Source organism: Furipterus horrens, unplaced genomic scaffold (assembly GCF_987537825.1).
Source record: "Furipterus horrens unplaced genomic scaffold, mFurHor1.1.pri manual_scaffold_2, whole genome shotgun sequence".
NCBI lineage: Eukaryota > Metazoa > Chordata > Mammalia > Chiroptera > Furipteridae > Furipterus > Furipterus horrens.
Genome location: NW_028327172.1, coordinates 64,886,848 through 64,909,538, shown reverse-complemented (window position 1 = coordinate 64,909,538; position 22,691 = coordinate 64,886,848).

Sequence of the window (22,691 nt, the reverse complement as noted above, 5' to 3'; positions counted from 1 at the left end):
ACCTAGTCTACAAGTTGAAATAGATAATGTTCTTGATTGTCCAATGCCCATTATACCCCAACCAGCCATGAGATTTCCATCCCCCATCTACAAGTTTTATTGCTCCTAAGATAGGTCAATGTAGAGACATTGTTTCTCTTCTGCCACTAGACTCTTCTTTTTCTGGAGCTAACTCCTGACATTGCAACAGAATTTTGCTACTGAGGGGAAGAGGTGAAGAGTCTGTGTACATGATGGGAGTGTGGAGAATGGAACACCATCTGGGAGCACACACTACTCCTGAGTTTATTCTTATGTGACATAATACATTTTCTCATTGTGCCCATTTGAATGAGGCTTATTGCAGCAAAAAGATTTGCAAACTATGAATCAAAATATAGGAGTATTCATGGAACAATTATTCAACTTGCTGAAAGCCAACTTAATTTTACCTTGAGCTTGGGCAATTTGGACTGAATGAAAATAGACCTGAAGAGTGTGCCTTGAATGTGATTTGAACTTACTATGTCAGAATGGAAAATTAGATGGAAGGAGTTCTAGGACTATGATACGGCATTAAAAACAATGAGGAAACTGAAATTATTTAATTCTAGGTCCCTAGAGCTAATGTAGCTTTACTTTTCTGTGTTCCTAAGTATTCTTGGAATAACATCCTCTGGGGATGGCATATAACTTAATTCTAAGTGCAAGTTAATTTTTGGTGGGGGTAGGGCCATGGACATACTTTATTGCTTTTTTCTTTCTTTCTTTCTTTTTATTTATTTATTGTTTTTCTATTACAGTTGTCTGATTTTTCCCCCATTACTCCCCCCACCCTGCCCAGTCAACCTCTCCTACATTTAATCCCCACCCTGTTGTCCATGCCATAGGTCATTTATATTAGTTCCTTAACTAGATGCTTCCTCTTCTTTCCCTCTTTTCCCCCTTCTTTTATCCCCCTACCCCATTACCCCTGGTCACTGTCAGCCTGTTCCTTGTTTACATGCCTCTGGTTCTATTTTAACTCTATTTCTTTTTAACTGACACATTACTTAACCTCTCTGAGCCTCATTTTTCTTAACTGAAGCATAAAACGATGCTCTGCTGTGAATATTAAAAGAGATGCAATAAAGCACTTAGTTCAGTACTTGATACACAGTACTAATCACAACAGTACTGGTGGGACTATCCATTTGTACTTAAACACGGAGAGAGGAGGCATGTTTGGCATTGGTGGCTGTGCTAAGGTTGCTCCACACCAAATCTGGTGCCTTGAGCCATGTCTAAACAGACTTAGTCCCCAGAAGAGATGGTAGGGCACATGAGCTATCTTCTTCTTTCTTTAAAAATTGTAAGTAGCTTAAATATAGGATCATCTATTCAGTGTAGAATTTCTACAGGGAGCTTAAGATTTCTACTCTTTATACAAGAAAAACAAAGTTTAGTAAGGAGAAGAATAACTTCATGCAGGAAAAATTTCAGTTTTATTTTTGGCTTCTTTTCTGAAACTAACAGCCTGAAATTTCAGGAATTAAGGAGTTAGTTACCTCATAGCAATTAATGTTCCACAGGCTAAAAAGATGTCCAGCTTTTGATAATTCAGAGATAAAAAGATGAGATTCCCCTGGGAAAATGAAACAATTCTCACTAAGATAAAGTGGCAAAAGTGTACAACTTGGAAGGATGTTAGGGCAGACAATCAAAAAATATAAAATAAAAACTCTGTTTGAGGTAAGAAAAGAAGTTTAAATCCAAATACTGTTACTGAGGACTTGGGCTAGATGATAAATTTTTGAAGAAGGGATGCAGCAAGTTTCATGAACAGAAATGTCTGGCATGAGGGGTAATGGTGAACTGTTGAAGGAAAGGATGAAAATAGCAGATTTAAGGAAAAAGCTTCTTTCTTTCAGAATTGCTCCCAAAGTTTTTTTTTCATTATCATCAGAAATCTAATCTGGTCAACATCTTGGCTCATTTTAACTTTTGGGTCGTGCTTCTCAGCCAATCCTATGAAAAGTTTCAAATTACATTGGCATTGTCTTCAAGCCCTACCACTGCCTGGCTGTGAGAGCGGCTCTGCATCAGCTCTCCAGCCGCTGCAGAATGTTTCTAACCGTGCTCTGTAGCATTAAAACATCTCGCTGTGCAAATGAAGGAAGCCAACTAAGTGTCTTGTCTTTCAAATAGAAAACAAATATAAAAATATATATTTGGTAAACAATTTCATGATTATGTGTGATGTTTTTTACTGCTATACTTAAAAATTATTTTTATTGTTGGCATAACATTCAGGCATTCTTTACTAGAACAATTATACATTTTAGATTAATAACATTTTCAACTGACTATAAGAAGAATGCTTTGATTAAGGTGAACATCTATTGAACAGCTGTGTATTAAGAGCAGCCTATATGACTTAGCTAGAGCATTTTACAAAATTCATGTATTTCATAGACTCATAAGTAATACAGATCAGACATTCTAATTGTCCCCCAAATTCTATATCTAGTTCAACTCCATCACTTTACTAATGAGGACAAAGACCCAGAGAATTAAAAAAAATTACAAAGGATCGTTCAGACAGTGAATCAATGGCCCACATTTTCTAATGCTTCACAACCTTTTCAAAGTGAAGTCTGCACTGGTTTCCCAAATATGTGTGGTTATTTCCTGGAAGAAAACTAGGCATTTAACTGTAGACAACTTTCTTTCATTAACGTTGTCTTCACCTAAAAATAATATTTTATCATATTTGAAGCAGGTAATTTCTAGGTGAGGACAGAATCGAAACTTAGAGGTGAATCTTGAAATCTCATCAGTAGTTTCTAATCTTTTATTGAACCCAGTCAAGTTTAACATACACAAAGTTAAACTTACCTCTTCTAGAATTTTACTATTAAAGCATTGTTATTTTGTGAGGTATTAGACAATTCTCCAAAAGTGGAAATGTCTTTGGGAGGTATGAAGTGGAATCTCAGTTATTTATGTCTTAGTGTGATATGTTTTAATAAGCCATCTCCCCAATTCCACCCTTAACATCAACCATAAACTACAATTATCATTCTTTCTCTGTGGAAGAGATTTGATAGTAATAGATCAGTAGGGATGGATGACTGTAGATTATTGAAAATTGCCCAGTGATGGCAGATTTAAGCTAGCAGCAAAGAACAGTCAATCACAGAGTAGATGGGAGAATTCTGGACACTTGGACATGAGGAAAGCACTTCTGGAAGGAGCAAAAGACACCTGGGTCTCCTAGACACTGCAGAAATGGTCCTTAATACCCTCACTTCAATAAACTAGATTCTAATATTCCTTCTAAGCTATACTGTTGAATAGCCACCCAACACCAAAACATTCCCATTTCATTGCTTATTCTCTTGACTCAGTTATCAGCTGAGGCAAAGCTCTGTTGGACTGAAAAGAAGCACCTTCAAGGAGTTGGGTCAGGTCTCACAGATAGAGGGATTTCTTCAAGGAATTGTGCAGAGGGTCAAGGCAGCCTATTTCATCCTACCTGCCCTCTGGTATCTTTAGGGGAAACCAATATGGCAGATGGCACTGGTGACCTTTACCTTCTGAAACCCAACCCCCAAATAAGAACCAGACGTCCTGACCTGAGGTTTATGTGAAGACATGCTCACTTACTCTGTTCAATGAAGAAAGGAAAGAGGGCTACAAGGTATGTTTTTCTCTCCCTAAGATTCCATTCCCAAACCACCTCTCAGCCTCCTTCTCCAAATGCTGTTCTCCCAGATTACCTACAAGCCCCTTGCATTTCCTCTGAATGCACCAAGTTTTTCTTCCTCAGCATCTTTAATCCATCAGCTTCTCCACTTGGGCTGCTCTTTCCTTAGCCCTTTGTATGACTTGCTCTTCTTAGGCTGAAATGTCATTTTTTCTGACTGCTCTATTTATAATAGAAAAATGTCTTCTGTTTATTTCCTTTCTCAGCCCCATATTAATTATTTAAATGCCCTGAAGGAAATAATTCCAGGTTCTAATATTTTCTTGTTTATTCCCTGATGCTCTCTAACTAGAAAGTGAGCTACCTATATGACAGGCTACGTCTTGTTTACTACTACTTCTGTCACACCTACCACATAATTGAATTTCTTGAAGTACAGAAAATGTGCTGGTTTCACAGAGAATCAGGTGGTGTATTTCCAAGGTCTAGAAGAGGCCAGGCTGCCATAATACTGGAGAAGACTGAGAGCATTGGTAGACTTCCCTGACAAAAGGCAGGATGCCCCACCACAGCATGAGGAGGAGGGAAGCTGGAAGCAGGAGGAACTGACGGGCACTATCCTCAGGAAGGGGATCATCTCTTCTCCAACACTGACTCCTTTGCCGGGGCTCCAGAATTTTGCACTGTGTAAAGTGAGGGACTTTAGACTCAAAAACAGAAAGAAATATGGTTTGATTTGATACTACCTATTGATTATTATGTCCAATAAAAAAGCAAACAAATTTTGCCTAGCCTGTGTGAAACCTAAATTTTTAAAAATTGCTATCTAAAGACTCTAGTCTCCTTGAAGGAAGGTGCTCTGTCTCATTCATCTCTATAATATAAAGCTGGGGGCTGCACTGGCAGGGTGCTAGAGGTGATACATTGTTTAAAAACTACTAACTGTTCCTACATTTAACTGCTAATACTAAATTAACTAAATATTTAAATTAAGTTAATACTAATTGTTCTCTCCCACATGAGAGAGCTTCCAAGAATACTCTTGGAGTATTCCAGTTAACCCAAGAAAGATGATGTTGGTTAAATTTGGATATAACTGACATGATTATTCCTAAGATGATAGCCATTTCCAAGTCCATATTTCCCTTTTCCTTCAGACTCCCTGACATTGAAATTGAATAATCTTGGGGAACTAATGAGGAGTAGGAGGAGCCAGGAGAATTTTACCAAGTGTTTCTTACATAGGAAGCCCTGCTCTACAGGCCTTCCCTCCAGTGTGTTGTAATAATTACATCATCTACAATGTAGTTATTATTTTATGTTTATAGAGGAGCACATTGCGATGTAGAATGCTTACACAAACCAAGAAAGTGGCAAAGCTGAAATTTGAAATGCAATCAGCTATTTTGACTTAGAAACAAGCTCTATTTCTAATACATGACATTTTCAGTAAAATAATCTGAGAAACAGAAGAAATCACTATAAATCCAGTAGAACCCTCCATAAAGGCTTATGTTTTAAAAGAGAAAATCAACAAATAGCAAGTACTGGTGAGGATGTGGAGAAAAGGGAACCCTAATGCACTGTTGGAGGGAATGCAGACTGGTGCAGCCACTGTGGAAAACACTATGGAGTTTCCTCAAAAAATTAAAAATGGAACTACTTTTGACCCGGTGATTCCACTTCTGGGACTATAACTGAAGAAATTCTAAACACTAATTTGAAAGAACATATGCACCCCTGTGTTCATAGCTGCATTATATACAATAGCCAAGTGCTGGAAAGAGCCCAAGTGCCCATCAGTGAATGACTGGATAAAAAAGCTGTGGTACATTTACACAATGCAATACCACTCAGGCATAAAAAAGAGAAAATCTTACCTTTTGCAACAGCATGGATGGACCTTGAAATTATTACAATAAGTGAAATAAGCCAGTCAAAAAAAAAGAAAAATACTATATGATCTAATTTATATATGGAATCTAATGAACAAAATAAACAAAAAAATAGAAACAGAAGTATAGATATATAGAGAGAAATATAGAAGCATTCCTCCATAGAAACTATTCAAATAATTCAAACGGCTGCAGCTATGGGCAACTGGTGATTGGCAGCTTCACCATAACAATGTGCCTGCTTGTGCATCGCATCTCTTGTAGAGTTTTTTTAGTGAAACATCAGATCACACAGAAGACTCAGCACTCCTACAGCCTAGAATTGATGCCCTGTGACTTCTGGCTCTTCTCAAAACTAAAATCACCTTTGAAAAGGAAGAGATTTCAAACTGTCAATGAGATTCAGGAAAATACAACAGGGCAGCTGATGGCAATTGAGAGAACTGTGTGAGGTCCTAAGGTTCCTCCTTTGAAGGGGACTGAGGTATCATTGCTCTATGTACAATGTTTCTTGTATCTTGTGTCTTCTTCAATAAGTGTCTCTATTTTTCACAGTACATGGCTGGAAACCTTCTGGACAGACCATATATATATTTTATAGACATGCAGACACAAACAGCAGTATGGTGACAGCTAGAGGGAAAGGTGGGCGGGGTGAAGTGGAAGTGAACCAAGGGGTGAAAAATGGGGATGGAAGAAGACTTGACTTTGGGTAGTGAATGTATGATGCAGCGTGCAGATGATGTGTTACAGAGTTGTACACTTGAAACCTGCATGATGTCAGTAACCAATGCCGCCCTAAGAAATTCAATAAAAAATAAATTAATTAAATAACAGGTAAAATCAGTAAGAGAGCAATACTTAAACCAAAGAAATACTCTCTAACATAGAATCTCAGTGATTGTAATAACTGCACTGGTCAGTTTTGGAGAAGAGAATCTTTTTCTTCCTGTGAAATGGCATTCACATGATCTTCATATAGGCCAGATCTTGAACTTCATTATTTTTTTTCAGCCATTCTTATTTTAGATCTTATTTCCTTGGGTGTTGGTCATCTGGTATTTCTAATGCCTAGTTGTTTTGCTGAATCACAGCAGCATTCAAAAAGCATTAGTATCCAATATTTTGAAATATTAAGTAGCATTAATTTAAGTCCTTTCTGCAAACACAAACCTTGACTAGGGCTCCCAATTTGCTTTGAGCATAAAACTGCCCATGATAAACATGCCAGGTGTTATTCCAACCTTTGCTATTTCCTCTTCAAGGATCAGAGTGACAAACTGACTATTAATCCAGGCTGACAAAGCCTGCGTCAAGGTGTTTTGTTTAAAACTCAACTCTGTCACAGTGTAACACAGATTGAGTTTCTAAAAAGATCAAAGCACAAAGATAGAAGACAGTCTCTTAAATTCAGTTTTAAAAGCATCTTTTGGAACCCACTCCACAGCATCACCGTAAGCTCGACACCGCACTACGTCCTGTCATCCCATAATAGTGTATCTTTATATCTAAGCATTTTCACTTCCATGTCCATTACCCCTCTTATTTCCACTAAAGTTCTCTTTTGATAGGTGTTGCCACATATTATTTAAATGAGTAAAGAAACCGAGTCAAAGAAAAGTGAAGTAACAGCTAAATTCCAGAGCCTGGACTTATATGAACCTCGGTAGTCTGGAGCAGCAGAGCCTAGGGCCGGCGAACACAGACGTTGGAATCAGACAGAGCTCCATGTTAATCACGCCTCCATTATTTATCTTTTGACAGACACTGGGCAAGTTGCTTAACTACTTTATGCTTTGGCTGAAATAGGGGATAATAGTTATACCTATTTAAAAAGATTATATGAGAATTTAAAAAGACATTATCTATGGAATTGTTAATTATCATTGCTTGTCTGTCTCTGAGTTCTCATTCTTTCCAGTTCATTTCAGCTGTGAGTGAGCAGCCCTGCAACAATAAGCAGCTTCGATAATCCAGCTGCTATCAAGAGAACGTCTTGCCATCTCCATGATGCCTGGTGCAGACATCTCAGATACAGAAAACATTACAAGAAACAGCACTGTTTTTCTCCAAAACAACATCTCAAATGGGAATAGTATTTGGTTCTTTCTTTAAGCTTAAATCAAAGTGAACACGACTTCCAGACCGAAGACTATAAAAGCAAGGTTTTAGATTCTTACTAACTGCAAAGAAAGGTATAGTTCTTCAGCATGCAAGGCACCTTTGCATAACACAATTCTTACAAATGCCCCCTTCCAAAGGAGCAAATTTTCAACCACAGACGACTGTGCTCCCTGAGTACACAGAAAAGGAAAACCAGGCTTCTTTATAAGGGCTTCCATGAGAAGCAAGAGGTCAAGGTCATGGGGCAGGCAGGCAGCAGGGATCAGATTGAAGCAGTGTCTGGAGCAATCAGGGAGCTGGGAAGAGCACAAGCTGTAACAAGGTCCCTGAGGCAGCCCTAAGGAAGGAAGAAGGACATATTTTTAAGGCATCTGCTCCAAGGCAAGAGGGGTGGAGGGCTTGCAAAGGGGCGGGTGTGTGTGTGTGTGGAAAGTCAAGACCTGAACACTCAGATACTTGTGCAGGGGTGAGTAGCTGCCTTTTAGCCTATGTATAGCTTCTATCTCAAATATGATCTTAAATGCTTCTAGGGCTCAGAAAAGTCCCAGGGTGGTAAGGCTTCCAGGATTCTGTGTGGGCTGCTTCTAAAACCAGGAAAAAAATGCAGCAGGCTTGCCAAGAGATGAGCTGCCCTGTCTGAATGCAAGGGAGAAAAGCTCTTTATTCTTTTTTTCTCCCACAGCAAAACGCAAGTACACCCAAGGCCATGGAGACCTGTTCTGCAGGACAACATGACCTTTCACGTTCAAGCCTGGGTCAGCAAATGGAGCAGAATCTGCCACTTCATCTATGTATCCAGTTTGAAAAATTAGTTCATATTCAGGTTTCTAGAAAAATGTATGTTGCACATTTATGTGTTTTTTAAAAGCTTCACTTTGTTTTAGATTTGATTAATGTAAATATTTAGACATGAGACAGATTTTTGAAAGCTGAAACTTAAAGGACAGTATCCCTTTGGTTAATCATTTACTATCTTCTTCACTGACTTGTTCACAAACATAAGTTTAATTTCTCTCCCTAATTTGCTTTTCATGTCAAAGTCAAAACTAAAAATAGCTAAAGCATTCTAGAAGACATAGTGTATTTAGGTTTATGTAATGACTATTATATGTTGACTTTGGTGATAAAGAGGTTTCATTTATGTCAAAACAAATTTTAATAAGGCAATGCCTAAATTAAAATTTGACCAAAGAGAACAATTCCATTAAAAATAATTGAGACTATCATCCTATTTGCTTTAAATGATAATTCAAAATAAAGAAGTGAGAGGATCCCAAACACTAAAAACAGGCCATTTTATTCTTTCCTTCTGCATTACCAACAATCTTCTGCATTGAAATAAATATAATCCTTCCTTTGAAAGTTGTCCTAAAGATGAAGTCAGTTATAGTGGTCTTATGTTATTTCCAAGAGGAAACTTAAGAAAACATTATTCACATGTTGATGCACCAACATGATTGCAGACACTGTGAGCTATAATGAAATGCTTACATTGCTAATAGGCATCTCTTCCTCACTGTGCGCAGGGGGTTTACCTAGGCACACTGACAGACATGCTGTGATTTCTGCGTGGTTTACATGCAGCAACTGGGACATTGGAGAAAAGATTCAGAGGATGGAAACTAGAAATATTGGAATATGAAACCACCACTAAAGCAGCTGACCATGCTAAAGGCATTTCTTGTGTTGCCAGTTAGTTTGTGCAAAGTTATATATCTTTCCAAAGCCATCCTACATCAACATTCAGATTCAATGAGTGATTTCCCAAGACCTACATGGTCCCAGAACTACACCAGACATTCTTTCATGTTTTATTACATGTAGTTGTCACCATCAACGTTCAGAGTAGGCTTTATTCTCACTGCAACCCAGCCGAGGGTTGGGCTCTGGCTCTCTCACTTTTCAATCTTGTAAACTTGTACATGTCAATTGATTTATCTTCAACAAGTGTTGGTTTTGCTTTGCTTTATTTTGTTTTCCTTGCTACTTTTTACTGTGAAATCCCTGGCAGACATAAGCAATGGTTTTCAACCTGGGATGATTTTACCCCACAGGGGACATTGGCAATGTCTGCAGACATTTCTGATTGTCACAATAGGGAGGGTGCTCTGGCATCTAGTGGGTGAGGCCAAGGATGCCACTAAACAAACTATGATGTACAGGAAAGCCCCCACAACAAAGGATTATCCAACTCAAAATGTTTATAGTACTGAGATTGAGAAACCCTCAATAAAAGTAAAGAAATTACATGGCTAAATCATAAAAGAATACACCTGAAATTAGCAGTAGCTCATAATAAAAACAACAGAAGCATTTTTAAACTGCACCTCTCTCCCAATTCATCCATTCTTTTGACAATCCAAAGTATTTGAGGTGGGGAGGGGAGCAGTGAACACAGAGTTCCAGTTACATAAAATTTATTAAACATTGCTTGTATGCCAAATACTATCCACCAGGACATAAAAATAAATAATACATGGTTGCTGTCCTTAGAAAGTTCAGATTCAAATAAAGGGAAGCTGACTAAAAATCCAATTATTTTTATGCATTGTGTAAGTACTGTGATAGTGAAGCACTCACATGTAAGGTCAAGGAATCCTGTCTAGGGCAGCAGAGAAGGCTTTCAGTTACGCAAATTTAAAAAAAAATAGAGTTTATGTATTTGAGTACAACTTGAGATTTATTGTATCCTGGTAGAATCTCAGTCTATTGGATTTTTAATGTGCTCAGTCATTATGTACCTTCTAACATGCTTTTAAAATCCCAGAAATCATTTCAAATTCATCCATATGGGTTTATGTTTTTATCAAGCATGGACAAACCAAAAGATGTTTTCTACTTTCTATGCAAATAGGGTCATAAGTCTGAGTTGCTAGTCTTTTCTGTGGAAGAAAGCCACCTGTATGTCACCCACACCATGCAAGTTCTTAGAATTCTGGTAATGCATTCACCACAGTCCTTCTTAATGAAAACTTAAGAGTTGTGGTTTGTTTATTCAAACCTCTTTATTTCCTTAGCTACTTTTACATTTAGATAATTTTTATAACCTTTATTGTCCAAGTAGGAACACCCAGGAAATAAATCAGCATCTCTTCATTGTTATTTGAGAATAGGTACAAGGTGGAGCAAATGAAACATGGAATTTACTCTTGCATTATTATTTATTAATTATTGTACTATTTTCCATATGAATACTGTAAACCTACTTTTGCCCCACCCTGTGGCTATGAAGACAATTAAGGGAAAGAGATGTGAAGAGATGAATATAAGAAGTTTGCTGTGTGCAATCCCATCCCTTCCCTTCATCTGCTCATTCACCAGTCATGTTGATTCTGCTTAATACCTTCTGAATCTGTGCACATCTCTTTAACTTCATTGTCACTACCTCCTCCTTTTGTGTTTTGCAATAACTTTGTTGACTGTCTGCCAACATGATCTCTGGCTACAGAATAAGGAAGGGCTTAGATGGAGGAGTGATCTTTTATAAATACAATGCTAGTCACTTCAGTCCTTGACTTAAAACCTTTTAATGGCTATGCAGGTCTTTTATGAGGAATTCACTCCTTAAAAAACCTAAATAGATCAAGAACTTTGCAAGAAATCAAAAACTTATTAAAATAACCTAACATGAGATAGATCATTTATATTTCCTTAAGTTCCTCCATTGCATTTGCCTATTCAAATCTGTTTGCATGTATTTCAATACTCAATAATTTCTGATAGAATCCATTATTTCTCTTAGTGTTTAATTTTTTTGTCTTTGTGCATATTTTCTTTTTTTCTTAATTAGGTTAGCTACTGTCATATCTATTTTATTCTGTGTACCTTGAAAGTACATCATACATGTATTGGTGATCCTACTGTTTTTCAATTATCTGACTCAGTAGTTTTTAAGATGTTATTATTACTGCCTTTCTTCTTATTTCTTGTATTCATTTTGTTGCTCTTGTCTTGTTTCTTCAGCTGAGTACTTATATCACTAAAAATTATGAAAACACTACATTTGGAAAGCTATGAATTTTCCTGGTGGTCTCAGGTTCAGTCATATTTAGTTGACTTTTATATATAGTATATAAATTATTAGTGTCTTAGATGTTTTGGAACTTTGTTTTTTATTTTTTGAAAAACATATTTAGGAGACTTCTTCAGTTAAATTGCTGGAATTTTTTGTTTGTTTTTATACTTTTACTTGGAATTATTTTCTAATTTTATTGCATTTAGGTCAGATAATTAGTTTTATAGATTTTTGAGGGGGAATTTTTGGGGAATTAATTTTGGCCACTTTTTCTAGAATGTTTCATGGACACTTAACCATCAGTCTGATGAAAAGAAGGTCTATACTGTTAAGAGATTTTAAGTCATACTGATGAAAAGAAGCTACACTAATTGTAAAGTTATGAGGGGGTTGCAACAATGATTGATGTCTTACAGGATTACTCAAGGTTTAAAATGTATGAGTGGAACAATTTCAGATGGGACCAAGTTCTAATGTATAACCATGGGAGTGGCTAGTGATAGAGAAGATGATGAGAAGGTACTGTGGTCACATGTGTGAGTCTCAAATAGTACCATGAACTATAGCATGAAAACATCATTGAGGAAACAGGAGGATGCTGGCTACACCTCTGAACTCCTTTTATATAAAATGTAAGAGAATAAGCAGTGCTTGTGAAAGACACCTTTAGAAAAAGTTCCTATGATTTAGGTCAAAGAGGTTTAGGGACAGTTCTTTAAAAATAGTGAGTATATACTTGGAATTGACCCTACATTTATGTTTGTCCAGGACAAATCCAGTCCAAGGTGTCTTAGTCTGGAAGAAAAATGTGGTCATCCTAGAAAAGGGGGATATTGTTTTTAAAATCCATATAAAATTATAGAAGATTCAATGTAAATATTGGGGAAAGGAGAAAAATTAAAATAAGGATCAAGGGATAGGAGCAACAGGCTGGTTTGGGAATAAGAACTTTCCCTTGTCCCCAATTTTAAAGAGAAAATTAAAGCCAACAGATGCTAACTTTTTATTTTTTTTATTTTTTTAAGTATATTTTATTGATTATATTGTTACAATAGTTCCAATTTTTTCCCCTTTGCTCCCCTCTGCCCAGCACCCCCCTTCCCCGACAATCCCCTCCCCAAGTCCATGCCCATGGCTCACCCTTTCATATATTCTTCTTCTTCTTTTTTTAAAAATAATTAATTAATTAGTTAAATATTTTAACAATAAAAAATAACAATCCCTCCCTCTCAGACTTGAGACCCTTTACAATCTTATAAAGGACAATGGACGAAGGTCTCGAGCTCCTCTAGCTGCTTCAAGCTGGACATGGTCATTGTCCTACCTACCCTTGGGTCAAGAAATCCCTAATAAGAGTGGGGGTGTGGAGGGGAGGGTGGCCTTCCCACAAGGGAAAGGATCGTGCAGACTCCAGGTTGGTTGGCTGTCTCTGGACAACGGCATGCTTGGTTTAACAGGCTGGCATCCTTGTTGTATTCTGGGGGCAACAGGGTTAAAGGACATCATTCAATCCGTAACCACTAGATGACAAAAGACAGGTATTAATTTTTCAATGTCCCACATTAGGGAAAAGAAGGGCTTCTTTGTAGGAAGGTATGCCAGGTACATCTCACCTGTCCAAAACCCTTTTGCCCATTATACTTAGTTTGGACTGAGGGAAATATTTTAGGTATCCCCCCTCTCAGGCCGCTGGGCTCTTTCTGTCCAAGCCATTAGGACAGAAAAGAGAAACCAGTTTTAAAGTGAAGCCCACAGACCACCCCGTTCTTCACCAACCCAGCCACTTAGTTCAGCCAAACCATTGCGTCTCAGGAGGCAGCAATGCAGACAGGATTAAGTGAGGCCTATACGTACAGACAATCACTCAGGTAATGAGATTGTAGGCTTATGCCCTTTGAAAACAGAAAACACATGTTAATTTATGTAACATAACCCACATACATGTCTCTAAATCTGTAGGACTGTCTTATCGGATAGACATCCAGTTGCAAGGCATTTGACGTTCTTCTTGCCTGTAAATTAAACATCTTTGATAATGCCACAGTCATAGCTTAACTTTCAAATGAAAACAAATTTTAAATGAAAAGAAACTTTAAAGACGGTTAGCTGCACTACTTTATAGTCTACCACTGGGCATTGTGATCTTCCTTGAATCTTGATTTTTCTCCCTAAGATTACCCTCCTTGTCATTAAAGGGACTGCATTAAGTTCATTTTTAATTTATCCTGTTCATTTGCATAAACGCAACAAGAGCAGAAAATGATCACTTATGATCTTTAGTTCTGCTTTGCTGGAACTTATGCAAGGAACATTTAGGGTGACCTTCAGTCTGCCCTTCAGGGCACAGAAGTTGAGCCACATACCTGGCATTCAGCCTTGCCTGTAAACACCTGTCTTTTCCAGGTCCTCCTGGTTTTCCATTGTGCCTTAAGGTCCCTTCTAGCCATCTTTCAGGAAAACAACCTTCGTTCCTTCCCTGGAAAGATTGCTATGGAATGCTCATCCATCCAAGGTACCAGGCCTTTTATCTCGTGGACTTTTATTACTTTTGAAGGTCAGTCCCAGTTGCTCAGGGCTTTTTGGTAACAACCAAAGCCCAAGCATGTCTCCTTTAGGCATGACATTCCAGTCAAAGTCTTAGTCAAAAAAATCGTTATTAACAACTGGTCTTATTAGTTTTATGCAAAGAAACTTAGGTCATTACTTACTTCTTTAGAATGCCAAATTCTGGAGGGATCAGATAGGGAGAAAATATCTACAGTGTGAAGGAAAAACCTTGTCCTTCTAATATTCACTGAACTTGCATTTCTATTCTTTATATTTTTATTTTTCCCCCCCACTAAAAATTTTTCTGTTTGTTTTTCCATTACAGTTGTCTCACTTTTTTCCCCCTCTTGCTTCTCTGCACCCTGTCCCTCCCTTCTCCCACATTCAGTCCCCATCCAGTTGTCCATGTCCATGGGTCATTTATACATGTTCTTTGACTAGACCCTTCCCCTTCTTACCACTTCTCTCCCTCCCATCTCCCCCTTTGTTACTGTTAGTTTATTCCTCGTTTACATACCTCTGGTTCAATTTTGCTCATTTGTTTGTGTTGTTCATTAGTTTCCTTTAACAGGTGATAGCATAAGGTAATTTTCTTTTGTTGCCTGGCTTATTTTGCTAAGCATAATTCTCTCTAGTTCCAATCATGTTGTTGCAAATGGTAGAAGTTCCTTCTTTCTTTCAGTACTTATTCATTGTCATTTTCCCCCTTTGTACTCGTGTTCCTCTCTGTCTCTCTCTGTTTCTTCATCTTCTTAAAGCAGACCCTTTAGCATCTCTTGCAATACTGGTTTGGTGGAGATGTATTCTTTTAACCTTCTTTTGTCTTGGAAACTCCTTATTTCACCTTCCATTTTGAATGAGAGTCTTGCTGGGTAGAGTATTCTTGGTTGTAGGCCTTTGTTTTTCATTACTTGGATTATATTTTGCCATTCCCTTCTGGCTTGTAGTGTTTCTGCTGAGAAATCTGATGATAGCCTTATTGGAGCTCCCTTGTATGTTATTAGTTGTTTCTCTCTTGCTGCTTTTAGGATTCTCTCTTTGTCTTTGAATGTTGCCATTTTAATTATGATGTGTCTTGAAGTGGGCCTGTTGGGGTTCATCTTCATTGGGACCCTCTGTACTTCCTGGACTTGCATGATTCTTTCTCTCTTCATGTTAGGGAAGTTTTCTGTCATTAGTTTTTCAAAGAGGTTTTCTATTCCTTGCTCTTCTTCTTCTCCTTCTGGAATTCCTATGATACGGATATTATTACGTTTCATGTTGTCCTGCAGCTGTCTTAGAGCCTCTTCAGTCTTGTTCAGCCATTTTTCATTTTGTTGCATTGTCTGTGAGTTTTTGTCTACATTGTCCTCCAGCTTACTGATCCGATTTTCTGCTTCCTCTAGCCTGTTTTTAATTCCTTCTACTGTGTTCTTCAATTCAGAGATCGTATTCTTCATTTCCTCCTGGCTCTTATTGATAGCTTCCATGTCCTTTTTCATGCTGGTGTAATTCTCAGTAAGTTCCTTGTAGTTTTTCTGGAGTTCACTGTAGTTTTTCTGGAGTTCTTTGCAGTTTCTGCTGAGCTCATTGAGCTTCTCCATAATCCGTGCTTTCAATTCCATATCTGATAGTTGGCTCCCCTCTATTTCATTTAGCACTCTTTCTGGGGATTCTACCTTTCCTTTCGATGGGGGGGTTGTTTCTCTGTCTCCCCATTTTTGTGACTCCTATTGTTTGTTGGTGCTTCTTAGAATGATCTAGATGCTAACTTTTTAAATGCTCTCCTGTTAGACTCACACAGTTATGGAATCCACATCTGTATCCTTGCTTTCTCATTAAATAAAGAGGCATTGCCTTTCTAAGGATTAGCTCTCCGTCGGTATTACTGCACATCCTATTTCCACAGGTAACTTATTTCTACTTTACCCATCTCTCTTGTCTCTTCAACTTGTGCTTCATCAGCCTTTAAATATGCTTAAATTTCTCCTATATTAAGAATAATAACCTCTCTCCAAAAGAATAATCTTCCAGGTACTATATTGTGGTTTACTACAATTATTATCACTTTTTCACTTTCCATTTACTATTCAACCCTCTGTAATCTGGCTCCAGCTTCTTCAGCTCCATTGAAACTATAATCTTAAAGATCACCAATGAGTTTTTCTTTTGCTAAATCTAAAGTCCCTTGTACATTCAGATGTTAAATGACCATATACTGAAAGTGTTGACCATTCCTTCTCACTTTGAAATCATCCCACTCTCCCTAACTCAAACTCCTCGTTAGAGTTTCCTTTTCAGCTTCTTTTTCATTGTCCATCCTTTCAATGCTGCCATTCATCTGAGTTCTGTCCAAGTACCGTTTTGCTTTCTCACTCTTCTTGGTTATTCTTATTCATGCCCATTGTCCTAACTCTTACAGTAGTCCCTCTCTATATCGCGGTTCACTTATCATGGCCTCACTGTATCACGGGATTTTAAAAAATATTATATTTATTTATTTATCGTGGATTTTTTGCTATATTGCAGGATTTTGCGGCACTATATACCTATGTTGTTTAAGTTACGTAGGTTTAAGAGTGTATAATATGTTTAAGAACATAAGTAGTGTTTATAAAAGTGTGGAAAAGGTTAATAAGGGACTGGAAATGGTTAATAAGGGACTAAGAATGGTTTATAAGTGTGTGGGGAGGGTTTATAAAGCCTTAAAATATAAATAAATACTAAAATAAATGTAAAGTTCCTACTTCATAAATCTTCACCTATCACAGGGGGGTCTAGAATGTAATACCCATGATAAGTGAGGGAACACTGTATATATAAGCTGATGACCCTAAAGTCTCTATCTCCCATCATATCCTGGTCTTCCCAACTGAAGATCAATACAGACAGCTGCTAACCAAACATCATCTTTCATTTGACAGTCCCACAAATACTTCAAATCAGCAGGTTTACAACTGAAATTATGATATTTTCTTCCAACATGCTGTTCCCCACGTTCCTCATCTAGTTACATGGCACCGCCATCTACCCAGCTGCTAAACTGCAAAGATTGAAGTTATTCTGACTACTCCTTCCTCCACCCCAGTCACATTAATTCAGTTCACATTTCAAAATGCACCTACTTTTATCTATTAAAAATAGTTCACCTGCCACCCATTTTCCATATTGTACCAGTGATCTCTCTAAGTGTGAATATGATCAGACTACCTTCTTCCTTAAAAGAGTTCAATGTCACCTCATTACCCTGAGGAAAACATCAAATTCTAGCTGCTTGGAGTGTCTCAGTTTGATGGGGTATGACCTTGATGCTTTTAATTTTCTCCATTCACTGCTGGTAGTCCATATTGACTCTCATAAAGTAGGGCTCTTCATGACATTTTGGGCAGATTCTTTAACACTCAGGTCATTTTTGTCTTATTGAAAGTCTATTGAGTTTAAAATTCCAGTTTCCTAGTAGGGATTAAACTAACCTGCTTCTCTGTTTCTCTTGTTAGTCAGGTGGGTGGAAGAGGGAGTGGGAGCCTCTTCCCTGCCTCCTCAGCTTGTGTCAGAAGAAGCATGATCTGCCTCTGGGACTCTTCCTTTTCTTCTTTTTTCTAAAGTTCTCACTCCCAAGGTATGCCAAGGCAGGATAGAAGCAGGCAGCAGTCCAGGGTAAAGGCAGTCCTCTCTCTGCTGGTTGTTCCTACTTCTCTGGCTAACCTGACTAATCCTTGTTTCATATTCTGGCTTCTACTTCACTTTTGAATTTTCATTTTACAGAGAAGAGGCACTGCTACATCCCTCAATTTTGATTTCTTTCTTTATTCATCACTTTATCCTACATTCTCCTTCTGTGCCTTGGCTCCTCCCATCTATTATTTAGAGAATCGTTGATAAGAGTCAGTCCTATGGAGTAATTTGTGGTTTAAAAAGTAGGCCTCTTTGAGGTGTACACAGACTTCTCCAGAATGCCACTTCCCTGTCAGACAGGTCTTAGGGGGAGCTACACAGTACCAGGAGGATGTGATACCACAAAAAATGTTCTATTCATACCTCCTGCTGCAGGGAACATAACTAACTAGTGGCATCAGCTGCTGCCTTTCTGGGATGTATGATAGGGCCATGCTTCCCATGGATTCCTCCTGGCTGACAAATGAGTATGGTCAGAGAACTAAGCAGAAGTATTCCCGCAAAACAAGACTTCATTGTCCCTCTGAATGATGTTCTATACTTCAAGGCAGCTTTGCTTAAGAATTTTCAATTGGCTGAAATTTTCTTAAAATTATGCTGTAGTCTGAAACTCTTGCTACTCAATTCCCTTTACCATCCCCTTGCATTCACAAGTTTAAAGATTATCATGTACTAAAGTCTCTTTCTGCCTTCTCTGCTATCTTCCCTTTAAGCCTTAATTGGTGTCTCCTTCAATAAATTGAATTCCATCTTGACATCTGCTTCTCCCAGGAACTAAACTAACACAAGTGGAGCCCAAAGTGACCCAGGAAAAAGTCAGTAAGATGGCAGTTTGGGACTGACTTACTCATTGTCCAGTGACCCAGGAGGCAAATGGTCTATGATGCAAGGGTAGTCCATGGCATATGGTGGGATCTCATGCTAAAGATTTCCCAAGTAGTGACCTGGAGAAATTCCCCAGTGGAAGGAAACATCATTGCAGGTACAATGATTCAAGCTTTTTAACAATATGGAAGTGAAATGCCTATAAGGCAGCAGGGCTGGTCAGTGACTGCTAAGCTGTACTGATGTCTGGCAGAGAGACAATGAAAATTTAGGGCCTTTATCAAGCATTTAATGGCTACATATGAGAACCAGAGGGCTTCTTGAGTAGCTTGTTTTCTTCAGTGGAAAAGTTGACATGGCTAAGTACCTGAGCAGATCTCTAAAGATTAAAGTCAGAGCTCTTAAGATGTTTCAATATTCAGAAAGCTTGGAAAACTTGGATAAAATCTGAGACTCTGAAAAATGCAATGAGAGGCTCTGGATGGATATCCTATGAATGCTGGCACTGCACACAAACCGTAGCCCGCCCGACAATCCCCAGAGTGTACAGCACTCACCTCTCCTTACAGACTCATAACCTGCTGAAAGATATGCTGGTCCCAATAACAGAAGGGGGACATTATGTATTGAGAGGAGCTGTAAAAACTAGCTAGCCTATGTCACTATTGCATTTGGAGAGTGTTTGATCAAGGGTGGTAGAATATAACAGGGATCCCTGGCTGGTGTGGCTCAGTGGGTTAACCACTGGCCTGCAAACTGAAAGGTCACCGGTTTAATTCTGATTCCCACCAGGGCACAGGCCTGGGTTGCAGGCCAGGTTTATCTGTATTTCTCTCCCTCTCTTTCTCCCTTCTTTCCCCTTTCTCTAAAAATAAATAAAAATAAAATCTTTAAATAAAGAATGTAAGAGGGAATAAGAAAAAATTTATTACTTGGGGGACCTTTCCAAAGACACTGAATTTAACATCCTGGCAAAGACTCTAGGGAAAGGGCAAACTCACTACTAGGGTGTCTATAAAAAGCCTAGAAAAAATGGGGGCACATTTTGAGTAATGTGCAGGTACTTGAGTTACCCTGGAAGACAGTAAAGGAAGGAATAAGAGGCAGAGGGATTGTGGGCATGCCTGCATGCATATATTATGTGAGATCAGATGATTCAACAGAGAATTCTCTTTTTCAAGAAAGTCCAGAGGACACACCATTCACCAAGGCCAGCAGCAGCAGAATCACTGAGTTTAATGGTGGCTCTTCTCAGCAGGCCAGGGCTGGGAGTGGGAGAGGCAGGCTTGCAGCTGACAGAACTGGGCTTATTAATATCCATAAGGATGATGGTGCCTTGAAGTATTAGCATTTGGGTGGTGGCAGAAGGCCATAATTACCATAATGGGCAGTAACAGAGGGCAGTCAAGGGGACTTGATTTTCAGTGAGATTTGTAGATGGCTAATTGAGCATATTATTCCTAGGAGCAAAATAGATGGCAGCACAAAAAATGTTAGAATGAAGGAGTAGGGGGCTGAGGACAGCTACTGCAATTAAAAGCCAAGATTGTTTGCTCAGTTCCCAGACCTAAGTCCTATTTCAGATGTGGAACTGATTGACGTATCTTATCCTGGAAGGGATGGTGCCACAATGAAATACCTTAAAAATGCAGAGGCTGTTGTTCTAGTTATCTTTAATTTTTCTCGTATTAATATACTTTATTTTGAGAGCAATTTTAGGAATACAGAAAAACCAAGCAGAAAGTACAGAGTCCCATGTACCCCTTCTTCCTCACACACACATAATTCTCTATTATTAACAACTTGCATTACTTTGATACATTTGCTACAACTGATAAACCAATATTGATACTTTATTATTAATTAAATTCCATAGTTTACATTAGGGCGCACTCTCTTTCATCAAGTTGTGTGGGTTTTAATAAATTCATAATGCCATGTATCCACCATTACTGCAGCATGCAGAATAGTTCTATTGCCCTAAAAATCTCCTGTGCTTCACCTGGTCCTTACTCACTCACTCCTCCTGAACACCTGGTAACCACCGAAAACTTCATTGCCTCTTTTATAGTCTTACCTTTTTCAGAATATCATATTGTTGGGTTCATACAATATGTAGCCTTATCAGACTACCTTTTCCAATTAGCAAGAGGCATGTAAGTCTCTTCCATGCCTTTTTGTGACTTGATAGTTCATTTACTTTTGCAGCTAAATAATATTTCTTTTTTATGATTGAACTTATTGGGGTTACATTCGTTAATAAAATTATATAGTTTTCAAGTGTACAATTCTATAATACCTCATCTGTATGTCACATTGTATGTTCACTATCCAAAGCCATTTCCTTCCATCACCATTATTCTGTTTACCCTCTTCTACCTGGCCCCACACCCCTTTTCCTCCGGTAATCACCATACTGTTGTCTGTGTCTATGAGCGGTCTTGTGTGTGTGTATATGATCCCTTCACTTATTTCACTCAGCCCAGAATCCCTCTCCCCTTTGCCATCAGTCAGTCTCTTCTCTCCATCCATGAATCTGTTTCTATTTTATTTGTTTATTTTTGTTCATTAGGGTCCATATATAAGTAAAATCATATGGTATTTGTCTTTCTCTGACTGGCTGATTTCACTTAGCATAATGTTCTCTAGGTCCATCCATGCTGACAGAACAAGGTAAAATTTACTTCTTTTTTACAACTGAGTATTATATCATTGTGTAAATGTAGCACAGCTTTTTTCTCCACTCATCTACTGATGGGCACTTGGGCTGCTTCCATATCTTGGCTATTGTAAATAGTGCTGCAATGAACATAGGGATGCATATATTCTTTTGAATTAGTGTTTTGGATTTCTTCAGATATATTCCCAGAAATGGTGTCACTGGGTCAGGTGGCTCCATTTTTAATTTTTTAAGGAAACTGTACTATTTTCCACAGTGGCTGCACCAGTCTGCATTCTCACCAACAGTGTGCAAGGGTTCCCTTTTCTCCACATCCTTGTCAGCCCTTCTTTGGTTGATCAGCCATCTATATGTCCTCTTTGGAGAAGTGTCTATTCAGATCTTTTGTCCATTTTTTAATTAGATTTTTTTTGGTGTTGAGCTTCGTAAATTCTTTATAAATTTTGGCTAGTAGTCCCTTATCAATGTGTTACTGATGAATATGTTCTCCCGTGCAGTGAATTGTCTTTTTGTTTTGTTGATGGTATCCTTTGCTGTGCAAAAACTTTTTAGTTTGATGTAGTTCCATTTGTTTATTTTTTATTTTGTTTCCTTTGCCTGAGGAGATATATCAGAAAAATATTGTTATGAAAAATATCCAAGATTTTACTGCTTATGTTTTATTCTAGGATTTTTATGGTTTTGGGTTTTGCACTTAAGTCTTTAATTCATTTTGATTTTATTCTTGTATATAGTGTAAGGAGGCGGTCTTGTTTTGTTTTTGTTTTTTGGATGTATCTGTCCAGTTTTCTTAACAGTATTTATTGGATAAACTGCCTTTACCCCATTGTATGTTTTTTTCCTCCTTTGTCAAATATTAATTGACCATAAAGGCGTGGGTTTATTGTTAGGCTCTCTATTTTGTTCTATTGGTCTACATGTCTGTTTTCACGTGCTATTTTAATTACTATGGTCATAGTATAGTTTGATATCAGGTAGGTTGAAACCTCTAGCTTTGTTCTTTCTTCTCAAAATTGCAGAGGCTATTTGGGGTATTGTGTGGTTCCTTATAAATTTTTGGAATATTTATTCTAGTTCTGCAAAATACAAAATACTTTGTCCAGAAAGTATCTATCCATGTACTATGAAAAATAGAGACATTTATTGAAGAAGATACAAGATACAAGAAACATTGTTCATAGGACAATGAGGCCTCAGTCTCCTTCAAAGTAGGCACATTGGGACCTCACACATTTCTCCCAATTGCCATCAGCTGCTCTGTTGTATTTTCCTGAATCTCATTTA